A 19,733-nucleotide genomic window follows, 5' to 3' on the forward strand; every position below is an offset into this window, starting at 1 on the left:
TCAACAAGTACAGGTGTAATCTACTCAACCTCTTCTCATTATCCCTCCATACCTGATGTCACCTGAGTGAACCTTCTCTGGACTGCCTAAAAAATCCAGAATATTTTTCCTTAGATGAGGCCCTAGCTGTTTAAAGTATTCCAGCTGTGGTCTGACTAGTATCTTGTATAGCTTAGCAACATATGCCTACTTTAATAGTCTGTTACCTTTGAAATAAAGGATAACATTGTGTTTGCCCTTCCTATTACTCACTAAACTTCAATGCTAGATTTTTTTTGTGATTTGTGGACAAGGACTTCCAAATCCCACTGTTCTATAGCTTTCTACTGTCTTTCTCCATTTAATTAATAAGCAGGTTTTCTATCTGTCCTGCCAAAGTGCATAATCTCACATTTCCCCACATAAATTCCATCTGCTAAGTTTTTGCCCACTCACTTAATAATCTGTATTCTTCTGCAGATTCTTTGTGTTGTCCTCACTGCTTACTTTCCTATCTATTTTTGTGTCATCCACAAACTTGCCCATGATGCACCCTGTCTATAGGAATTGCCCTAGACTTTCAGTTGCTAGTTTCATGCCACTCACATTGATGATTCTTCTGTTACTTTATGTTGGTTCCATTGTTTTTAGTTTCCTATCCTTAGCCACCTCCTCTTCCCATAACTGTGTAAGTCCATTTCCCCCTCAGAATGGTCTGAAGGTTGTCTGTCTCTTCCTTGAAAAGCAACCCAATCAGTCCCAACCATCATCACACTCCTTTGACTGGCTGAGTTCATTCTCACTTTGACCAACTTCTCCTATAATCATCCTAATAATGGGGTCCAATCAGGGAACCCTGGCTGACAAATATAAACAGGAGTGTCAGAGGTTCTATTCACTCTGAGAGCTGGCTCTGAGGAAGCTGGATCAGTGTCAGGGACTTTTCATGCATAAATGAAGGGTGACTTGGTGACAGGATACCGGCTTCTGTGGAGTTGTTTCAGTGGTGACAAGAGAAAAGCACCCTCCTGAAGAAATTAATTTGCAATGGTCAACTTTGAGTTGGATAAGCATTTCTGGCATCAAGCTGTTACTTAGGAAGCTTGCTTGTTCGATCCTGCTGTTGAAGACTGGGCCCACTGTGTAGGAAGAATATGTTACATTTTCCGGACAAATGAGAATGGGCAGATGAGAAGCAACGAGTAATTCTCCTGCCAGCTTGTGGACGCATAGCTTTTTTGGTTATTATGAGCCTAACTTTCCGTGAAGCATCAGATACTAAAACCTTTCAAGAGTTGATGGATTTAGTTAAAGAATATTATGATCGTGGACCTCCTCTAATTCTGAGATGCTATTGGTTTTACAAGAACCAGATGTACAGGGTATCTGTATCGGAACTTTTGACTAGGTTAAGATGACTGGCAGAAGCATGTAACTTCGGTTTAACCCTTAATGAGATGCTGAGAGACAGGTATGTGGGATTAATGATTTAACCATGCAAAAGTGCCTACTAGCTGAAGCCCAACCTGACTTCAAACTATTACTATCTTTGTAAAATGCGGCAAGTGGAGCATACAATTTGCAGGGCATTCCGATGGAAGTGGACACCCTCACCAGTCCGACTGAGCTTGGGGAACACCAATTGAGTGAAGGCAATTGCAAAGCCTCACTCAGGATATATCCTGTTCAGAGGGACTCTAGGTCAGCCCACAGCAAAACCCCAAATCAAAGTTAAGCCTTGGCCAAACGGTTAACATTTTCTTCATGATCTATACTGGCAAGCCATTGTTGTTGCTGCTAGTATGCAGACTTAAGACCGCAAAAGAGTCCCACTGGATCTATATTGAGTAAGAGAACTCAGGCTGGTATCCAGGAGAGTGCACACTCGGGAAAGTCCATTACGTCTGGTTTGGAACAGTTGAATTGCTTAGTAACATCAAAATCCGAGCCAATCAAAATAAATGTCTGGTTAAACTGTCACCCAGCTCTAATGGAGGTAGGTACTGGCATGGCCATTTCAGTGATCTCAGAAATAGTCTTTAACAAAATTCACTCTGGACTTCAACTGTTCAGTTTGTACAAGACCTTGGCGAGGGAAGCTACACTGGGGAACCTTTACAGATTAAAGGTACCACTTCAGTTCTGATCTCTTATGAGAAGCAGCTGGGTCAGCTACTGCTGATTGTAGTAAAAGGCTTGGGCCCAAACTTGGTGGGATGACAAAAGTGGACAAGACCGTTGGAAGATAAAGTGAGGGTGAGCAAGGGTGCCCAGTCCCCCATGTGTGTACCAGAGCTTGGGTCTTTCCATGGGCTAGTGACTTATTATGGAAAGTTCATACATAATCTGGCCACCATCCTGGCACCTTTGCATCAACTCTTAAAAAAGTTGATGCAAATTATCTTGTATTCAAGCCACAGCTTTCAGGGAAGTGAAGAAACAGCTATCACCCTCGAAGGTGTTGGCACACGATGGTCCCAAGCAAGATGTGGTATTGTCATGCAATGCCTCCCCATATGGCATCAGGTTAGTATTAGCTCATAGGTGGCCCAATGGAGAGGAACGCCCAATAGCACATCCACCTAGGACTTTGACTAATGCAGAGTGTAAATATGCCCAGATAGATAAGGAAGGTTTGGCAGTCATATTTGGAGTCAGGAAATTCCATCAATCTCTTTACAGACATAAATTTGCAATAGTAATGGACCACAAACCCCTGCTAGGTCCACTCAAAGAGTACAAGACAGTGCCTCCCATAGTTTCAGGCCAAATACAGCAGTGGTCTATAATACTAACTGCGTATAATTACAATTTGGAACACCATCCGGGAGGTCAAGTAGCAAATGTGGATGCATTGAACTGGCAAGTACGCCGCTGATGCTACCACCATTAGCAGAGTCTGCAATGATTTAAAATTTTCTGGACAAACTTCCAGTCACAGCTGACAATATCAGACTTTGGGCGCAGAAAGATCCAGTCCTGGCAAAACTGAAACAACTAGTGGTGATGGGAAAAACCAAAGGGCCATCACAACCAGAATTGAAACCTTTTTGGACCTGGAGAGACCAGATCACTGCAGAGGATGGCATATTATTATGGGGAGCAAGACTGATTGCCCTGAACAAAGGTCAATGCCAGAAACTAGCTGAGCTCTACCAGGGTCATGCAGGGGTTTTCAAAATGAAGATGTTGATGAGAAGTTAAGTCTGGTGGCAAAGATTGGATACAGACATAGCTGCATTGGTGGGGCAATGTCCAGAGTGCCAACAAGGACAAAAATTACCACCAGCAGCTCCCCCACATTCATGGGAATGGCTGGGTAAACCATGGACTTGGTTACATCTCGACTCTGAAGGTCATTTAAGTGGGTCAATGTGGACGTTCACTCAAAGTGGCTGGATGTGCATAAAGTTCATTTATCAAACACGAGGATGACGACAGAAAACCTGCATGCACCTTTTGCAATACATGGACTCCCAGAAGTATTGGTCACAGATAACGGGCCATTGTTCACCAGCAGGGAATTTGAGTATTTCCTAAAGTCGAATGGTATTCATCATATAAGGACAGCTCCATGCTATCCATCATCCAATGCTCTGGCAGAAAGAGCCAATCCAAACTTTAAAGACAGGCTTAAAGAAACAGCCTACAGCTTCACGATATAACAAGCTGTCCCAGTTCCTATTTGATTATAGGACAACTCCTCATGCAGCTACAGGGATAGCTCCAGCACAGTTGGTATTGGGGAGAAGACTCTGCACCAAGTTAAATCTGATCTTCCCCAACCTGGGGGTTGGCTACAATGAAATGGCATCAGGAACACCAATGCCAGACACAAGACTCTGCTAAATGAGAGAGATAGCTTACTTCAGGGGCCAAAATTTGATGTAGGAACCACAGGAATGGCCCTGCATGGGTAAGAGGCCTGGTCGACGTGAGGTCATGTCAGGAGACACATAAAGTGCAAGTAGGTGTGATGCTCCTGAACAAACCCATGGACCATATGAAAATTGCAACCTCACAAACGGTGCGGGAGCAAAACAGGCCCATCTCCTCAACTGCCTTTCTAACTGTTCTGGAACTTGTGGGTTCTTCCTCTCCATCAAGTGTTGAAGATACCTTGGAATCTGAGATGGACATGGTGGATATCGTTGCCTCGGCACCTTGGCCACTTGAAGAGGAGAATGAATTTCTTCCGAGATGCACCGCTGCAAGAGATGAGCAACTGTGCATTACAAGCTGCCCATATCAGAGGCAGAGCTGGAGGAATCTGAATTGGTGGTTCCAGGAGGTGCTACAGAAAAAAAGAGCTGGCCTATGTCCTTGGATTCAGAGGGGGAAGGATGTAGTGATTGTAATGAGATCAGCCATTTGGACCTCATAGAATATGGGTGCCCTGACGGTTGCTGTTAATCTAGTCCAATCAGGGAGCCCTGGCTGACAAATATAAACAGGAGCATCAGAGGTTCTGTTCACTCTGAGAGCTGGTTCTGAGGAAGCTGGATCAGTGTTAAGGACTTACCATGCGTAAATAAAGAGTGGCTTGGTGATGGGATTTCAGCCTCTGGAGTTATTCCACACCCCATTTGATTCACATTAAAGGTTTGTGGCTATGAATACATGCATGGGTCCAGTTGTTCCTGACCCTTTGTGAGAGATATGGAACATTCCACGTTACAATCCTCCTCGGATCCCATCCCACAATCCTTTCTCTGACACATGTATGACATCATTGTGATGCTTCCTGCTCTTGTCTGTCTTTCGAAAAATAATCAATTTTGCTTCCAGTTTCCATCATTCTGTCATCTTTACCTTGTCCATTTCAGACTCTTTTTCATCCCTTCTTTGACTTCACTGTTTCCATATCTGGGGATTGGCTGTCTACCAATATCTACTGATCTTTATTTTATTCATTCATGGTATGGGGGCATCGATGGCCAGGCAGCATTTATTGCCCATCCCTAATTGCCTAGAGGGCAGTTAAGAGTCAACCACATTGTTGTGTGTCTGGAGTCACATGTAGGCCAGACCAGGTAAGGATGGTGGTTTCCAGTGAATCGACAATGGATTCACGGCCATCATTAGATTCTTAATTCCAGATATTTATTGATATCTGCCATGGTGGGATTTGAACCCGGGTCCCCAGACTGTTATCTGAGTCTCTGGATTAATAGTCCAGCGATAAAACCACTAGGCCATCGCCTCCTCTACACGTTTTGTCTCCTCTAAATTGACAAAGCCAAACCGATTCCGACAATTGCCTTAACTACACTTTCTCGCATCCTGTTTCTGTTGGAATTCCATTCCATTTTTGTCGTTTCTCCATCCCTGTCACATTTGTTCCAATGATGCCACCTTTGACACAAGTTCCTCCTCTGCTTCACCTGAGGATTTCCCCACTGTTGAGAGGGCCCTTAGCCATATCTGACTCATTTCCCACACTTTAACCATCACCCCTTCCCTTTCCTTCAATGGGATTCCCTTAGTGTCCACTCCACTCGCATCTAAATTCACTGGATCAGTCTGTGCCATTTCTTTCACCCCCAGCAGGATGTCTCCACCAAACACATCTGCCCTTCTTTTCCTATGTCAGAATTTTGCAGGAACCATTCCCTCTGAGACACCCTAGTCCATTCCTCTCACATCTAACACTTCTTCAGCCCCCACTGTGGCAGCTTCCCATGCCTTGATAGAAGATGTAACTCTTGCCCTTTTACCTCTTCTCTCCTCACTGTTCAAGACCCCAAACACACCCTCACGGTTAAGCAGTGATTTACTTGTATTTCTTTCAATGTAGTCTGTATTCACTGCTCACATTGTGGTATCCTCTAAATTGACAAAACCAAATGCAGACTGGGTGATTGCTTTGCAGAATGCCTCCACTCTGTACCTAAGAATGATTCTAACCTATGTGTTGTCTGTAATTTCAATTCATTCTCTTGCTCCCATATGAACATGTTTGTCCTATGCCTACAGCAGTGTTCCACCAAAGCCCAAAGCAAGCTGGAAGAACAGTGCCTTCACCTGGCCACTGTTTTCCATTTTGATTACTCCTCCATCCCTGCCACCAAGTGTCATGATTGTGTGGGTTTGCTATCAAAAAGGCCAACTTAATTTCTACTATCCACAGCATTTTTTGACACCCATTTTGCATTGAGATCACTCCCTACTACCGTTAGTACTCCCATTATCTTTAGCTCTGGGCACCTTCACTGCTCCTTCTCCCCCTTTTGTCAACAAGAGAAATACAAAAACAGAAGTTTCTAGCCCTGTTCAGTTCTAAAGAAGAGTCATAGGATCAAAATGTTAAGTCTGTTTCTCTTTGCCAGACTTGCTGAATTTCTCCAGCAATTTCTGTTTTTGCTTGTACTTTCTCCTCTCTGACACCTTTCAACTTCCTAGGGTTCAAACCAATGGGAACCAGTAATTTAGTAAAAGCACAACAGAATGAGGGTCACTGGACTCAAAACAATAATTCTGTTTCTCTTTCCACAGATGCTGCCAGGCCTGCTGAATTTCTCAAGCAATTTCTGTTCTTGTTTGTTTCAGATGCTCAGCATTCACAGTTCTTTTGTTTTTTTTTTAAGAAAGTACAGGCTTTAGGTTTTCACCAGTTTTTCATGGTTAAGCAAGATAAATGTAGATCAGATAGTCTATTTTCAGTACTAGACAAATGTTTTGTGATAAAATTAGTCAACATTAGAAGTCCGAGCATGAATTCTGAAGACCGTCCAAAATATCTGTGAACTGCCAACCATCTTGAGCATTATTGACAAACTCAGGTGAAGGCTAAGCTCAAACAGCAGAAGGAGCATCTGAAAACTCAAGCATCCTCACCACCCACATTTTCAAACAGCACCTGCTCCATCAAGGGCAGGGTCCATTGCCATCTATCCATTGCCTACTGAAGACCAGGTAGTGCGGCGTTCAAGTCAGACAACCCGGATCTTTGCAGGAAATCCAGATATAACCTCCACAAGGCCATTAGAGATGCCAAGAGGCAGTACCGGACTAAGTTAGAGACCCAAAATAACCAAATGGTCACCCGCCGTCTGTGGCAAGGCCTACACAATATTACGGGCTACAAAGCGAAGCAAAACAGAATAGCGGGCAAAAATACATCCCTCCCTGATGTGCTCAATGCTTTTTATGCTTGGTTCGAACAGAAGGTCTGTGAAACAGTGTCACCTGCCCCAACATTCTCGGATGCACATGTCCCCTCAGTTACAATGCAGATGTCAGATTGGCCTTCTTGAGAGTGAGCCCACGGGAAGTAGCTGAGCCAGATGGAGACCCAGCCAAGCATTCAGAACCTGTGCGGACCAGCTGGCAGGATTATTTGCTAACATCTTTAACCTCTCCATGCTACAATTGAAGTCCCTACATGTTTCAAGAAGAACACCGTCATCCAGGTACCAAAGAAAACACATGCAACATGCCTTAATGACTATTGCCTGGTGGCTTTGACCTCCATAATTATGAAGTGCTTTGAGAGATTAGTCATGTCTCACATCAACTCTAGTCTCCTAGCCTGCCATGATCCCTTGCAATTTGCCTATCAGTGCAACAGGTCCACAGCAGATGCCATTTCCTTAGACCTATACTCATCCCTGGAACATCTGGATAATAAAAATATGTATGTCAGGCTTCTACTTTTTAACTACAGCTCCACCTTCACCTCTATAATGCCAACCAAACTAATCTCCAAACTCAGAGACCTAGGTCTCTGCTCCATCCTCTGCAACTGGATTCCTGACTTCCTGACCCACCAACCGCAATCAGTGCAGATAGACAACAGCACCTCCTCCACGACAATCCTTGACACCAATGCCCTGCAAGGATGCATATTGAGCCCCCTACTGTACTCCCTATACACTTGTGACTGTGCAGCCAAATTTTGTCCGAATTCTATCTACAAATTCACTGATGATACCACCGTCGTAGGCGAAATATCAAACATTGATGAGACAGAATACGGAAAAGAGATAGAGTGCTTGGTGACATGGTGCAATGATAACAATGTCTCCCTGAATGTCAGCAAAACTAAAGAGGTGATCATCGACTTCAAGAAGCAAGGAGGAGGGCACACCCATATCTACATTAATGGAGCTAGGTGGAGATGGTCAAGAGTGTTAAGTTCCTAGGAGTGACAATCACCAACAAACTCTCATGGACTACCCATTGTTGATGCAACAGTCAAGAAGACACAACAATGCCTCTTCTTCCTTAGGAGGCTAAGGAAATTCAGCATGTCCATAAGGACCCTCACCAACTTTTACAGATGCAGCTTAGAAACCATTTAGGCTGGATGCATCACGACTTGGTACAGCAACTGCTCTGCTCAGGACCATAATAAACTACAGAAAGTTGTGAATGCAGCCCAGACCATCATGCAAGCTAACCTTTCAATCATTGACTCTATCTACACTTCCCATTGCCGCGGATAGGCAGCCAACATCATCAAAGACCCCGGTTATAATCTCTTCCAACCTCTTCTGTTAGACAGAAGATATGAAAGTTTAAACACACGTACCAACAGGTTCAAGAACATTGGGTAGGGTGTGAACAGGGGGAGAAAAAACTTTGGTAGAAATAGATGAGTTCTGTGGGGCAGGTGCAGGCAGAAACAATGGGTCTGCCTGGACTGTCTGGTTTGTGGGTTTTGGTGAGGAGGTAGAAGTAGGCTATATGCGATTGGGGAACTATGAGCTTGGAGGCTGTGCGGAGGTGGGGTCAGATCACCAGACAAAATGAGATTCATGACTGTTGTGGATACAATAACCTGGTATTCGGTAGTGGTGTCATGGTTCAGAGCAAGACAGGAGGAGGTGTGCAAGAGCTGGCACTCAGCCTCTACAATGTAGAGGTCAGAAAGCCAGACAAAACACCCACCACCTTTGTCAGCAGGTTTGGTTACAAAGTCATGGTTCAATCTGAGAGCACAGAGTGCTATTTTATCCTCACTTACTCTACCATAATCCTCATAATGTTGAAAATCTGGCTTCAGTCTCCTTTTAACTTTCTGTGGTCTAAGGACATCAATTCCAGCTTCTCTTGTCCCTCTATATAAATGAAGTCGCCCACTTCATGGCCAAGACTCATTTTTTAAAAAGGTAAATGATAAAGCAAAGAGAGCCAATGCTTCATCCAGTTTCTTTAATAAGATACAAGTTTGTGGAGCCAAAACTTGTTGACTGTATTTTTATTTTTAATTTTTTTATGAATTGACAACATTGTACACTTCATATAAAAGTACAAAGTCAAATTTGTAATTGTAGTAAAATATTGTGGCATTCAAATTAGATGCAAAAATGTAAAGTTATGGAACTAAGTTTTTTTTTTCATAAGCGAAAAGGTTTCAATCATTGAAAATACTTTTCTTGATAAAGTATGAAAGTCAGTTTTGTATTAATATCTTTGAACAATGATTGGAACAAGATGAGTCTAGGAATAGGTTGGGGTCAGTTAGCTCAGTTGGCTGGATGGCTGGTTTGTAATGCATAGTAATGCCAACAGCATGGGTTCAATTCCTATGCCAATTGAGATTACCTTGAAGAATTCTGCTTCTCAACCTCTCCCCTCACCTAAGGTGTGGTTACACTCAGGTTAAACCACCATCCAGCAAAAAACAAAGAGCTAGAAATCTGAAACAAAAATAGAAATTGCTGGAGAACCGCAGCTGGTTTGGCAGCATCTGGGACCCTTCTTTAAAACTGAACTCTAGACCCAAAACATTGAGTCTGCCTTCACACCACAGATGTGTTAAATCTGTGTTCTCTATTTATTGACTTTCCTGCTAGTTTCTCCTCACTTACCCTATCATAATCCTCATGATGTTGAAAATCTGCATCCAGTCTCCTCTTAACTTTCTATGGTCTAAGGCGAGCAATCCCAGCTTCCCTTGTGTCTCCATATTCTGGTCCTGAGTTAGCTTAACTAACAAGGAGAATCACCTTGACCCACTGAGATGAAAATTTCATCCAGCTCTGATCACCACAACTTTAGAAAGGATTTCAAGGTCCTTGAAAGGCTGGGGTGGAGATTTCTCAGAATGAATGCATTTAGTTACAATGGTAGGTTAGATCAGAGAAGCTTGGTTTGTTCTCCATGGAGCAAATGACATTGAAAGGAGATCTAGTGGATGTGATCAAGATTATGACAGATTTAGAAAAGGTAGACCAGGAAAGCTATTCACTGATGTCACAGAATCATACAGTGCAGAAGAGGCCCTTTGGCCCTTCAAGTCTGCACTGAAACATGAGAAACACTTGACCTTCCACTAATCCCATTTACCAGCATTTGGCCCATAACCTTGAAAGTTATGATGTGTCAAGTGCTCATCCAGCACTTTTCAGAGGATGTGAAAGTAGAGGGTTACCTCTACCGCCTTCCCAGATAGCATATGCCAGACTGTGACTAAATGTTTTCTGCACATAACTCCTAATTCTCCTGCCCCTCACCTTGAACCTGTGTCTCCTTGAGACTGACCCTTCAACTAAGAGAAACAGCTTCTCCTTTTTCCACTTTGTCCATGCCCCTCATAATCTAATAAACCTCAATCACATTGCCCCTCAGCCTTTTCTGCTGTAATGGAAACAACCCAAGCCTATCCACCCTTTCCTCATAACTTAAGGAAGTAATCCTAGTGAATGTCCTCCATACTTCCTCCAGCGTAATCATATCCTTCCTGTAATGTGGCAACCAAAATTGCTCATAGTACTCTGGCTGTGGTCTCACCAAAGTTCTCTTCAACTCCAACATGATTTCCCTGCCTTTGTAATCAATGCCTTGACTGATAAAGTCAAGTGTCCCTTATGCCTTTATTGCCACCCTACAAGCATGCCCTTCCATCTTCAGAGATCTGTAGATAAACATGCCAAGGTCCCTTTGTTCCACAGAACTTCTTAGTGTCATGCTTCTTAGTTTAATACTTTCTCATCAAGTTATTCTGTCCAAAGTGTAATCCCTCACAGTTTTCAGGGTTAAATTCCATCTGCCCCTTCTCTGCCCATTTGACCATCCCATTTATATCTCCTTGTAGCCCAACATACTCAACCTCACTGTCAATCACCCAATCAATCTTTGTGTCATTTGAAAATTTATTAATTCTCAACCCTCCAAAACAGTCATCTCTGCAAGGTCTTAACAACAAATAAGCAACAGAATGTGAAAATGAAGAAAGGAATAATGTGACCCATGACCAGGGAGAATAAATTAATCCTACAGATATAGTTAATTGGTTTTATTTATGGATATACTGCTGAGTTCAAAGCATTTATTTTTATGTTTCATTGCCAGAACAGGAGTGGTTGCAACTCCCGCAAATGCCCATGTTGTGACAAATATGATTTGTGCAGATCTGATACTTCTGTACTTCAAACCTTGCTTTGGATGCAGTGCAAAGAAGTAGCACAATATAGTCATCAGGATCAGAAAATAGATGCTGCAGTACATGTTGAGGTACAGTGTATAAGTCAGGGTTGTGCAAAAAGATTTTGAATGGTACCAATTGCTCTAATTCCAATATTAGAAGACTTACTAGAGCAAAGTGTAGAAAAGAGCAGATCTAATGTTGACAGATTCATCATGGCAATGCTGAATGTGGTCTTCTGTATAACATCAGGAAATCGTATAAACATAAGACATTTTCAATAATTCCAAAAACAAATATGATGCTATACACTGGTACAAATCAGTGAGCTTTGAACTTGCTGATGTTTGGAGATAAGACATCTTTCTTGATGCTGGTGTTATTCATTCTCTGTTTTGAGAAAATTGGAGCACTTGGGAGTTTCTGCAGAAGGAACCATTTATGTTAAAATTGGCAAATGATGAGAGTTTATACTTGTTGCCTTGATTTAATGCTGTGAATATTATGTACTTTGAGAATTTTCCAGTTACGGCAAACTTTTAATAGGCACCTTTTGAACCGGATCTCTCGATAAGCCAGCGAAAAAAAGTCCTCAAATACCGCAAAGTTTAGTGGATTATTCTGTTCAATTATCATAGCTTTTTAAATTATTTACCTCAATGTAAATATACTTGTTGTTCAATCGAATGGCCACATGAAATGGCAACAGTTGTTTCAATTTCGAGTCATTTTCCCCTCAAATACCGCGATTTACCGCGATGTCTGAGTTGTCAGCTGAGGGTACCAGTGAGAAATTTGCCGGTAAGCTTTATTTAAGGAACGTTACATTATTATTTAACTGATTTCAGCTATAAATAAATTATAACAGTGATGCGTATTCCCTCTGTGTTACGTTTCTATTGTTTAGTATTTATTTTTACATTGATTACGTGGACCTTTGATTCTCTGGCATATCTGATTAACCAGCACACACCTGGTCCCTGGGTGCCGGTTAATAAAAAGTTCGCTGTGCATGAGCATAGGCTATGACATAATTCTTCTTCTGCTAACTATGTCATAGTTGGAAATTAAATATTTGTCATTTTGAATACATTAATAAATTGATAATATATATTAAATGGTAGTTGCTCACACTAGAGGCCTGTGACCAGTTGTGTGCCACAGGGATCGATGTTGCATCCACTGTTGTTCTTATTTACATAAACAATTTGGATGAGAGTATAGGAGGTATGGTTCATAAGTTTGCGGATGATGGGAAATAGATGGTATAGGGGACAGTGAAGAAGGTTATCTAAGAGTACAATGACTTGATCAACTAGGCCAGTGAAAGGATGGCAGATGGAGTTTAATTCACAAATGCAAAGTGTTGCATTTTGGTAAGCCAAACCAGGGCAGGCCTTACACAGTTAATGGTATGGCCCTGGGGAGTGTTGTCAAACAGGGAGACCTAGGGGTGCAGGTATATTGTTCCTTGAAAGTGGCATATGAGGTAGGGTGGTGAAGAAGACATGTGGCACACTTACCTTTATCAGTGAGAGATTTGAGTGCAGGAGTTGAGATGCCATGTACAAGGTCCAACTGTACAAGATGTTGGTTGGGCCATATTGTGATTACTACGTACAATTCTGGTCGCCCTGTTATAGGAAGGATGTTATTAAACTGAATAGGATGCAAAAAAGATTTACAAGGATGTAACCGAGACTGGAAGGTTTGAGCTGTAAGGAGAGGCTGGTTGGACCTGGACATTTTTTTACAGGAGTAGAGGAGGCAGAAGGGTGACCTTTAGAAGATTATAAAATCTTGAGGGGCATAGATAAGGTGAGTTGTCAAGGTCTTTTTCCCAGGGTAGGGGAGTCCAAAACTAAAGGGTATGGATTTAAGATGGGAGGGGAATGATTTAAAAGGGACAACTTTTTCACACAGAGGTTGGTGCGTATGGAATGAACTGCCAAAGGAAGTGGTAGAGGCAGATACAATTACAACATTTAAAAGACATTTTAGACAGGTACATGGATAGCAATGGTTTAGGCGGATATGGACCAAATGCAGGCAAATGGGACTGGTTCAGTTTAGGAAATCTGGCTGGAATGGGTGAGTTGGGTCAAAGGGCCAGTTTCCGTGCTGTATGACTCTACATTAAATAAGAAGCACACTGTTCTATTAATAGCTTCTTGTCACTTTAGCCCTTTTAATGAACAAGTGTGGGAGGGTAAGTCTCCAATCATGGCAATTTAGAGACAACAAAAATACCTAGAGGTTAAGTGATGAAGTCAGACTGTGTATGGTTAGCATGCATGTAGATTCTGTCATGATGAAATCAGATCAAAGCGTTGAAGTCCTGCCACATCCAGTCATGAACGCTGATGGGAAATAAAACAATAATTGGAGAACATGCCTCGATGATCATCCCCATCCTCAGTGGATGGGGATGATCAAAGCAAAGGATAAGGTTGAAGCGTTCAGCCAGAAGTGCCAAATAGATGTTTATCAGGGTCTAGGCCTGAAACGTCAACATTCCTGCTCCTCTGATGCTGCCTGATCTCTAGTTCCACACTGTATCGACTCTGACTCCAGCATCTGCAGTTCTTGCTATCTCCGAGTGTCTATGCCACAATGTGAAAATTTGTCCTGGGGCAAGTCCAATCTAGCCGAGTATTGTTCCATCAGTCTACTTTCAATCATCAGCAACATAAGGGAAGGTGTCATTGGCAGAGTAATTGGCTGGCAGTTAATTACCAAAGACCCTAGGGGAGGCGATGGCCTAGTGGTATAATCACTGGACTGTTAATCCAGGGACCCAGATAGTGTTCTGGGGTCCCGGTTCCAATCATGCCATGGCAGCTGGTGGGATTTGAATTCAATAAATATCTGGAATTAACAATCTGATGATGATCGTGAATCCATTGTTGATTGTCTGAAAAACCCGTCTGGTTCACTAATGTCCTTCAGGGAAGGAAACTGCCATCTTTACCTGGTCTGGTCTACATGCGACTCCAGACCCACAGCAATGTGGTTGACTCTGAACTGCCCTCTGGGCAATTAGGGATGGGCAATAAATATTGCCTACCTAGCGACGCCCTCATCCCTTGAATGAATAAAGAAAAAGAAAAACCTGCTCAGTGATGCTCATTTGGGTCCCAAACATGATCCTAATATTGACAAAATACTGCAATTCCAGAGTGAATTTAGAGTAACTGCCCTTGACATCGAGGCAGCATTGGAGTTATAACTAACAAAAAAGGTGACTGCAGTTATTGGAAGCTAGTCATTTCAGCCCCAGGACATTAATTTCAGGAGTGCCTCAGCATGGTGCTCAATGCTCTTCAACTGCTTCATCAATGAGCTTTCCTCCAACATAAAATTGGAAGAAGAGCCAATTGCAGTGTTCAACTTAATTCATTATTATTCAAATAAGCAGTTCTCCACTAGTTCAACAAGATCACAAACGTCTTCTCATGGGCTATTTGGGATGGGTATAAATGTTGAACTTGTCAATGATGCGCGCATCTTGTGAATGTGTATAAGAGCGAACTGCATCAGCTGATATATAGAAGAGCTTTCAAGGAAATGAATGAGAAACAAAATTTAGAGCAATATTTTCAAGTTATAAATATGAGATTGTGTCCTCTGGACAGAAGGAAAGCTGATGTCATCCGGACATAGAATTGAGAACTTTAGGCAAGCGAACCAAATATTCACAATTTGAAAATTTCAGAAATTGGCAGGACTGTTTTAGAAACCACGGCTCATATCCCATGAATACAGACTGTACAAGAAAAGATTTCTGGTCAAGTCTTTTGGGTTTTACACAGAACCAAAATATGTTTCACACATTAAACTAACATCAGGAGGGAAACCCAAGTGATGCCTGTATGTGCACAGGCATACATTTCTGACCAATTCACGTATACATGTTGCTGCTGTGGACTTTGTTTCACCTGTTATGGAAATAAATCTCTAGTAAGGGAGCAGATAACTTCAGTGATGAATTCCTACAGCTTCTGTAATTTTGTGAGGTATTTTCTTGATTCCAATAAATCCAGGTAACTCACTCAAGGTGCAAAAGATGTACAGTCCTTTCCGTAAAACTATTGAAAGTTTCTTAGGGGTTTTTTACGACATTAATCGACAAATCTTTTAGATGTGAAATTGGCCATGTTCACCACCTAGTGAATTTGGTAAGGTTCTGGTAAGTACATAGTTGACTACACACAGATCATTCTGCTACAAATGGAACATAATACTACAGTGACAGAGGAGCAGGAAAGCTGACGTTTCAGGTCGAGACCCTTCTTCATTTTTTTTTTCTGAAGAAGGATCTAGGCTCGAAACGTCAGCTTTCCTGCTCCTCTGATGCTGCTTGGCCTGCTGTGTTCATCCAGCTCTACACCTTGTTATCTCAGATTCACCAGCATCGGCAGTTCCTACTATCTCCACTACAGTGACATTTGAGTTTTGGATGATTTTCTGACTCAAGATTTTCTCTCCTTGAGCTTGCTTTCTTTCTATCTCTATGGTGTGCTTGCTTTCGAAGTATTTTTATTGATTGTGCTATATGTAGCAATCTTTTGTGAACTTTTGTAAGATCTTAGAGTTGATTCTAAATATCCTTTTCTTGACTGCCTTGAGAGCACACCTGGCCTCAAGCTCTCCAAAGAGGTTTCACCTTCGTAAGCGAATTCTAAGCACTTTGGCCACAGACTAACTCAGTTACGATTCTCTCACTATGGTTGATGAGCAGGAATGTATTGAATATAATTCATTCAAATTTCAGAAGGCGTTGATAAACTTACACTCACTTAGGATTTTGTGGTAAACTAACTCTCGCAGAATGAAAAGACATGTTTGTGATTGCTTTATGATCCTACTCATTTTCTGTTAGTTAGAATCATAAACACTTTATTTTAAAACAGCAATGACAGATGTAATTGTGCACAAAAAGTGAAGTCCATAAAGTCTACATTTTAAACTGCAATAAAAAGGGTCAAACTGCCTTTTGTAAATCTTTCCCATGGAATGTGACCATTACTAACAAAGCCAGCATATGTTATCCATTCCTAATTGCCCTTGGGAAGGTGGTGTCTTTTTCAATGGCTGCAGTCCATCTGATGCAGGCACACCGATGTTCTGTTAAGAAGGGAGCTATTGAAGGAAGGGCAATAATATAATTCTAAATCATGATGGAGTTGTGGCTTGGAGGAGAATTTACAGGTAGTGTTGTTCTACTTCCTTTGTCCCCCTATTTGTAAAAGATCATGGATTTGGAAGGAGTTGTCATAAGACACTTGGTGAGTTGCTGCAATGCATTTTGTATATGGTACACACAACTGCCAATGTGTTTTGGTACTGGAGACAGTGATTGGTTAATGTGAGGGATGTGGTGTGAATAATTGTCAAACCACTTGAGCATTGTTGGACCTGTGCCAATTCATGTAAGTGAAGAGAATTGCATTAAACTCCTGACTTGTACCTTGCAGGCTTTAGGGAATCAGGAGGTGAGTTGCTCACCACAGAATCCACAGCCTTTGTGTCTTGTGGCTACAGTATTTGTGTGGCTGGTCTAGTTAGGTTTCTGCTAGCCTGGAATGAGATTTAGTGCTAATCAATTTAAGTGAATTGGGGACACCTACACAATTAGTTTTTCTTTTCACCAGATATGGTGTTCCTGGTATTACTGTCCTATGCTGTCTTCATCTGTCAACCCTGCCATCACAGGAATCAGTCTTGTAAACCTTTGTTTCACTCCCTCCTTAGTCAAAACAATATTCCTCAAATAAGGCAATCAAAATTGCACACAACGTTTTTTTTAGACAAGGGTGTTAAGGAACCAACTAGGGAACAGGTTATGGTTTTGTGCAATGAGAAGGGGTAATTAATAATCTTATTGTGTGAGATACTTTAGGAAAAATTGACCATTATATGAAAGAATTCTTCATTGATATAGATAGTGAAGTATTCCAATCTGAAACGAGGATCCTAAATCTGAAGTTTGTCCAAGATGGCAGCAGAGTCGGATGCTGCAACCGGAGCTCCTCTGCTGAAGCCATTCTTTTTCTTCATTTTTTCTCTTTTTTGTTTTTCTTCATGTTTTATTTTAAACTTAACTTTGTAACTTACTTGGAGGGGAATGGAGGAGGTGACTCAAGGACCGGAGGCCAATGCAGGAGGTGAGTCCCAGACTGGAGGCTGGCGTGGGAGGCAAGGCCTTGGCCGGACGCCAGCGCAGGGAGGTGAATTCCAGATTGGAGGCCATTATGGGAAGGCAAGTTCCGGACTGGAGGCTGTTGTGGGGAGGCAAAGCCCTTGCACGCTGGAGGTGAGGCCTTGAATTTTGAAGCTCGGCATGGTCTGGAGACTTGGCTCAGTGCTGTATGGAGGCTAGGTCCTGGCACAGACTAGGGCAAAAGGACTGTAAATCAAATAGTTTTTTTTCCCTCTTTATTCTTATGCTGGACTTTTATTTATTATTTTTCCAACTGTACCAAATGCTTAAGTATCTGTACTTAGGTATCTTGTACCCAAGATGGTGCCATACGTGGCGACATTGCAAACTTTTCACTACACTCATTCAAGTGCACATGACAATAAAGCTAACTTCTTTTAATTTTAATGTAAAGAAAGGAAGCTAAGAGTTGGCTGCAGTAGACTGGCTAATTTCATTTAAAGGCACGACAGTAAGAGGTAAAGGCTAGTATTTAAGGAACAAATACCTGCATTGCAACAATTATACAGTTCTTTTGGATAACAGAATACAACAGCAAAAGTGGCTTGACCATGATTAACAAAAGAAACTGAGGATAATATTAGAGCTTAAGAGGAATCACAAAGTTACTAGCAAAAGTAGCAAGCCTGAGGCTAAAGCTAGTTTAGAATTCAGCAAAGGAGGACCAAGAGATTGATTTAAGTGGGGAAAATGGAGAATCAGAGTAAACTTGTAAGCAACATAAAAGTGTACTAACGGGTATGGGAAAAAAAGAATTTTGAAAACAAATGTAGGCCCTCTTATAGTCTGAAATAGCAGAATTGATAATGGAGAACAAGGAGATGACAAGGCATTTAAACAGCTACTTTAATTCTATTTCCACAGAAGGGCACACAAGTAACTTGCCAAATGGTGGGAAAGGCAATGTCTGTTGGGAAGGAGAACTTCAAGGAGATTAGTATTCACAAAAAAGATGTGTTGGAAAAATCGACGGGACTGAAAGCTGATAAATCCCCAGGGCCTGATAATTTATATACCAGGGTACTAAAGCAGGTGCCTCTAGAAATAGTGGATGCATTTGTTCTGGTCTTCAAAATTCTATAGATTCTGGAATGGTCCTGACAGCTTGGAGGTTGGCAGATATAACCCCACTTATTAAAAAAAATAAGGAGAAACAGGGAATTACAAACTGGTCAACCTAACATCAGTAGTAGGGAAAATGCTGGAAACTATTATAAAGGGTGTGATAATAGGACACTTTGAAAACGCAAACATGATAAGTAATTAGGAAGGCACGTGGTATGTTGGCCCTCATTGCGAGACAGTTTGAGTGTAGGAGCAAGGGTGTCTTATTGCAATTGTATAATTCCACTCTAGATTATTGTCAGCTGATTTGATCTCCTTACCCAAGAAAAGATATATTTTCCATGGAGAGATTGCAGTAAGTGTTCCTCAGACTGATTCATGGGATGGCATGTTTGTCATAAATGGAGAGATTAGATCAATTGGGCCTGTATTTACTGGTGTTCAAAAGAATGAGGGAGGATCTCATTGACACATATAAAGTTCTGATGGAGGTGAACAGACTGCATTCAGGGTGTTCTTTGGCTGGGAGGCCCAGAGGGGTCACAGCCTCAGGTTATGCAATAGGCCATTTCATACTGGAATGAGGAGAGATCTCTGCACTCATATGATGGTAAACTTGTGGAATTCTCAACTCAATTCAGAAGGCTGTAGAGGCCAAGTCACTGAATATATTTAAGAAATAAATAGGTTTCAATTAATTAAATGTATCAAATAGGATAGGGAGAGTGATGGAATATGGCTGTGAGATAGAGAATCAGCCATAATCATGTCAAATGGTGAAGCAGACTTGATAGGCCAAAAGGCCTACATTTGCACCTATTTTCTATCTTTCTGTGGAACTATTTTGAAGACGACCAGGGAAGTTATCCTTAGTTTAATGGTCAATCTTCACTACTTAACAAACATCACAAATACTATTTATCATTTTATTGTTTGTGGGAGTTTACTAAAAGCAAATTAGCTGCTGTGTTTTCTGCACTATAACAGTGACCATACTTGTTTGAGACAAACCAAACAAGTCCAAAGGTGACTTGGCAGTCATCACCCAGGGAAGCGCAATGTGGAAACTTGGTCAAAAGTCATACTTACGTGAAC

The 19,733-nt window shown here is 41.8% G+C and overlaps 1 pseudogene; it reads right to left on the bottom strand.

The window, feature by feature from the left end:
- Positions 1-11,105: 11,105 nt before the first annotated feature.
- LOC125484337 lies at positions 11,106-11,737 on the bottom strand (annotated as a pseudogene).
- Positions 11,738-19,733: the final 7,996 nt, after the last annotated feature.

This window comes from Rhincodon typus, chromosome 11 (genome assembly GCF_021869965.1).
Source record: "Rhincodon typus isolate 14 chromosome 11, sRhiTyp1.1, whole genome shotgun sequence".
Taxonomy (NCBI): domain Eukaryota; kingdom Metazoa; phylum Chordata; class Chondrichthyes; order Orectolobiformes; family Rhincodontidae; genus Rhincodon; species Rhincodon typus.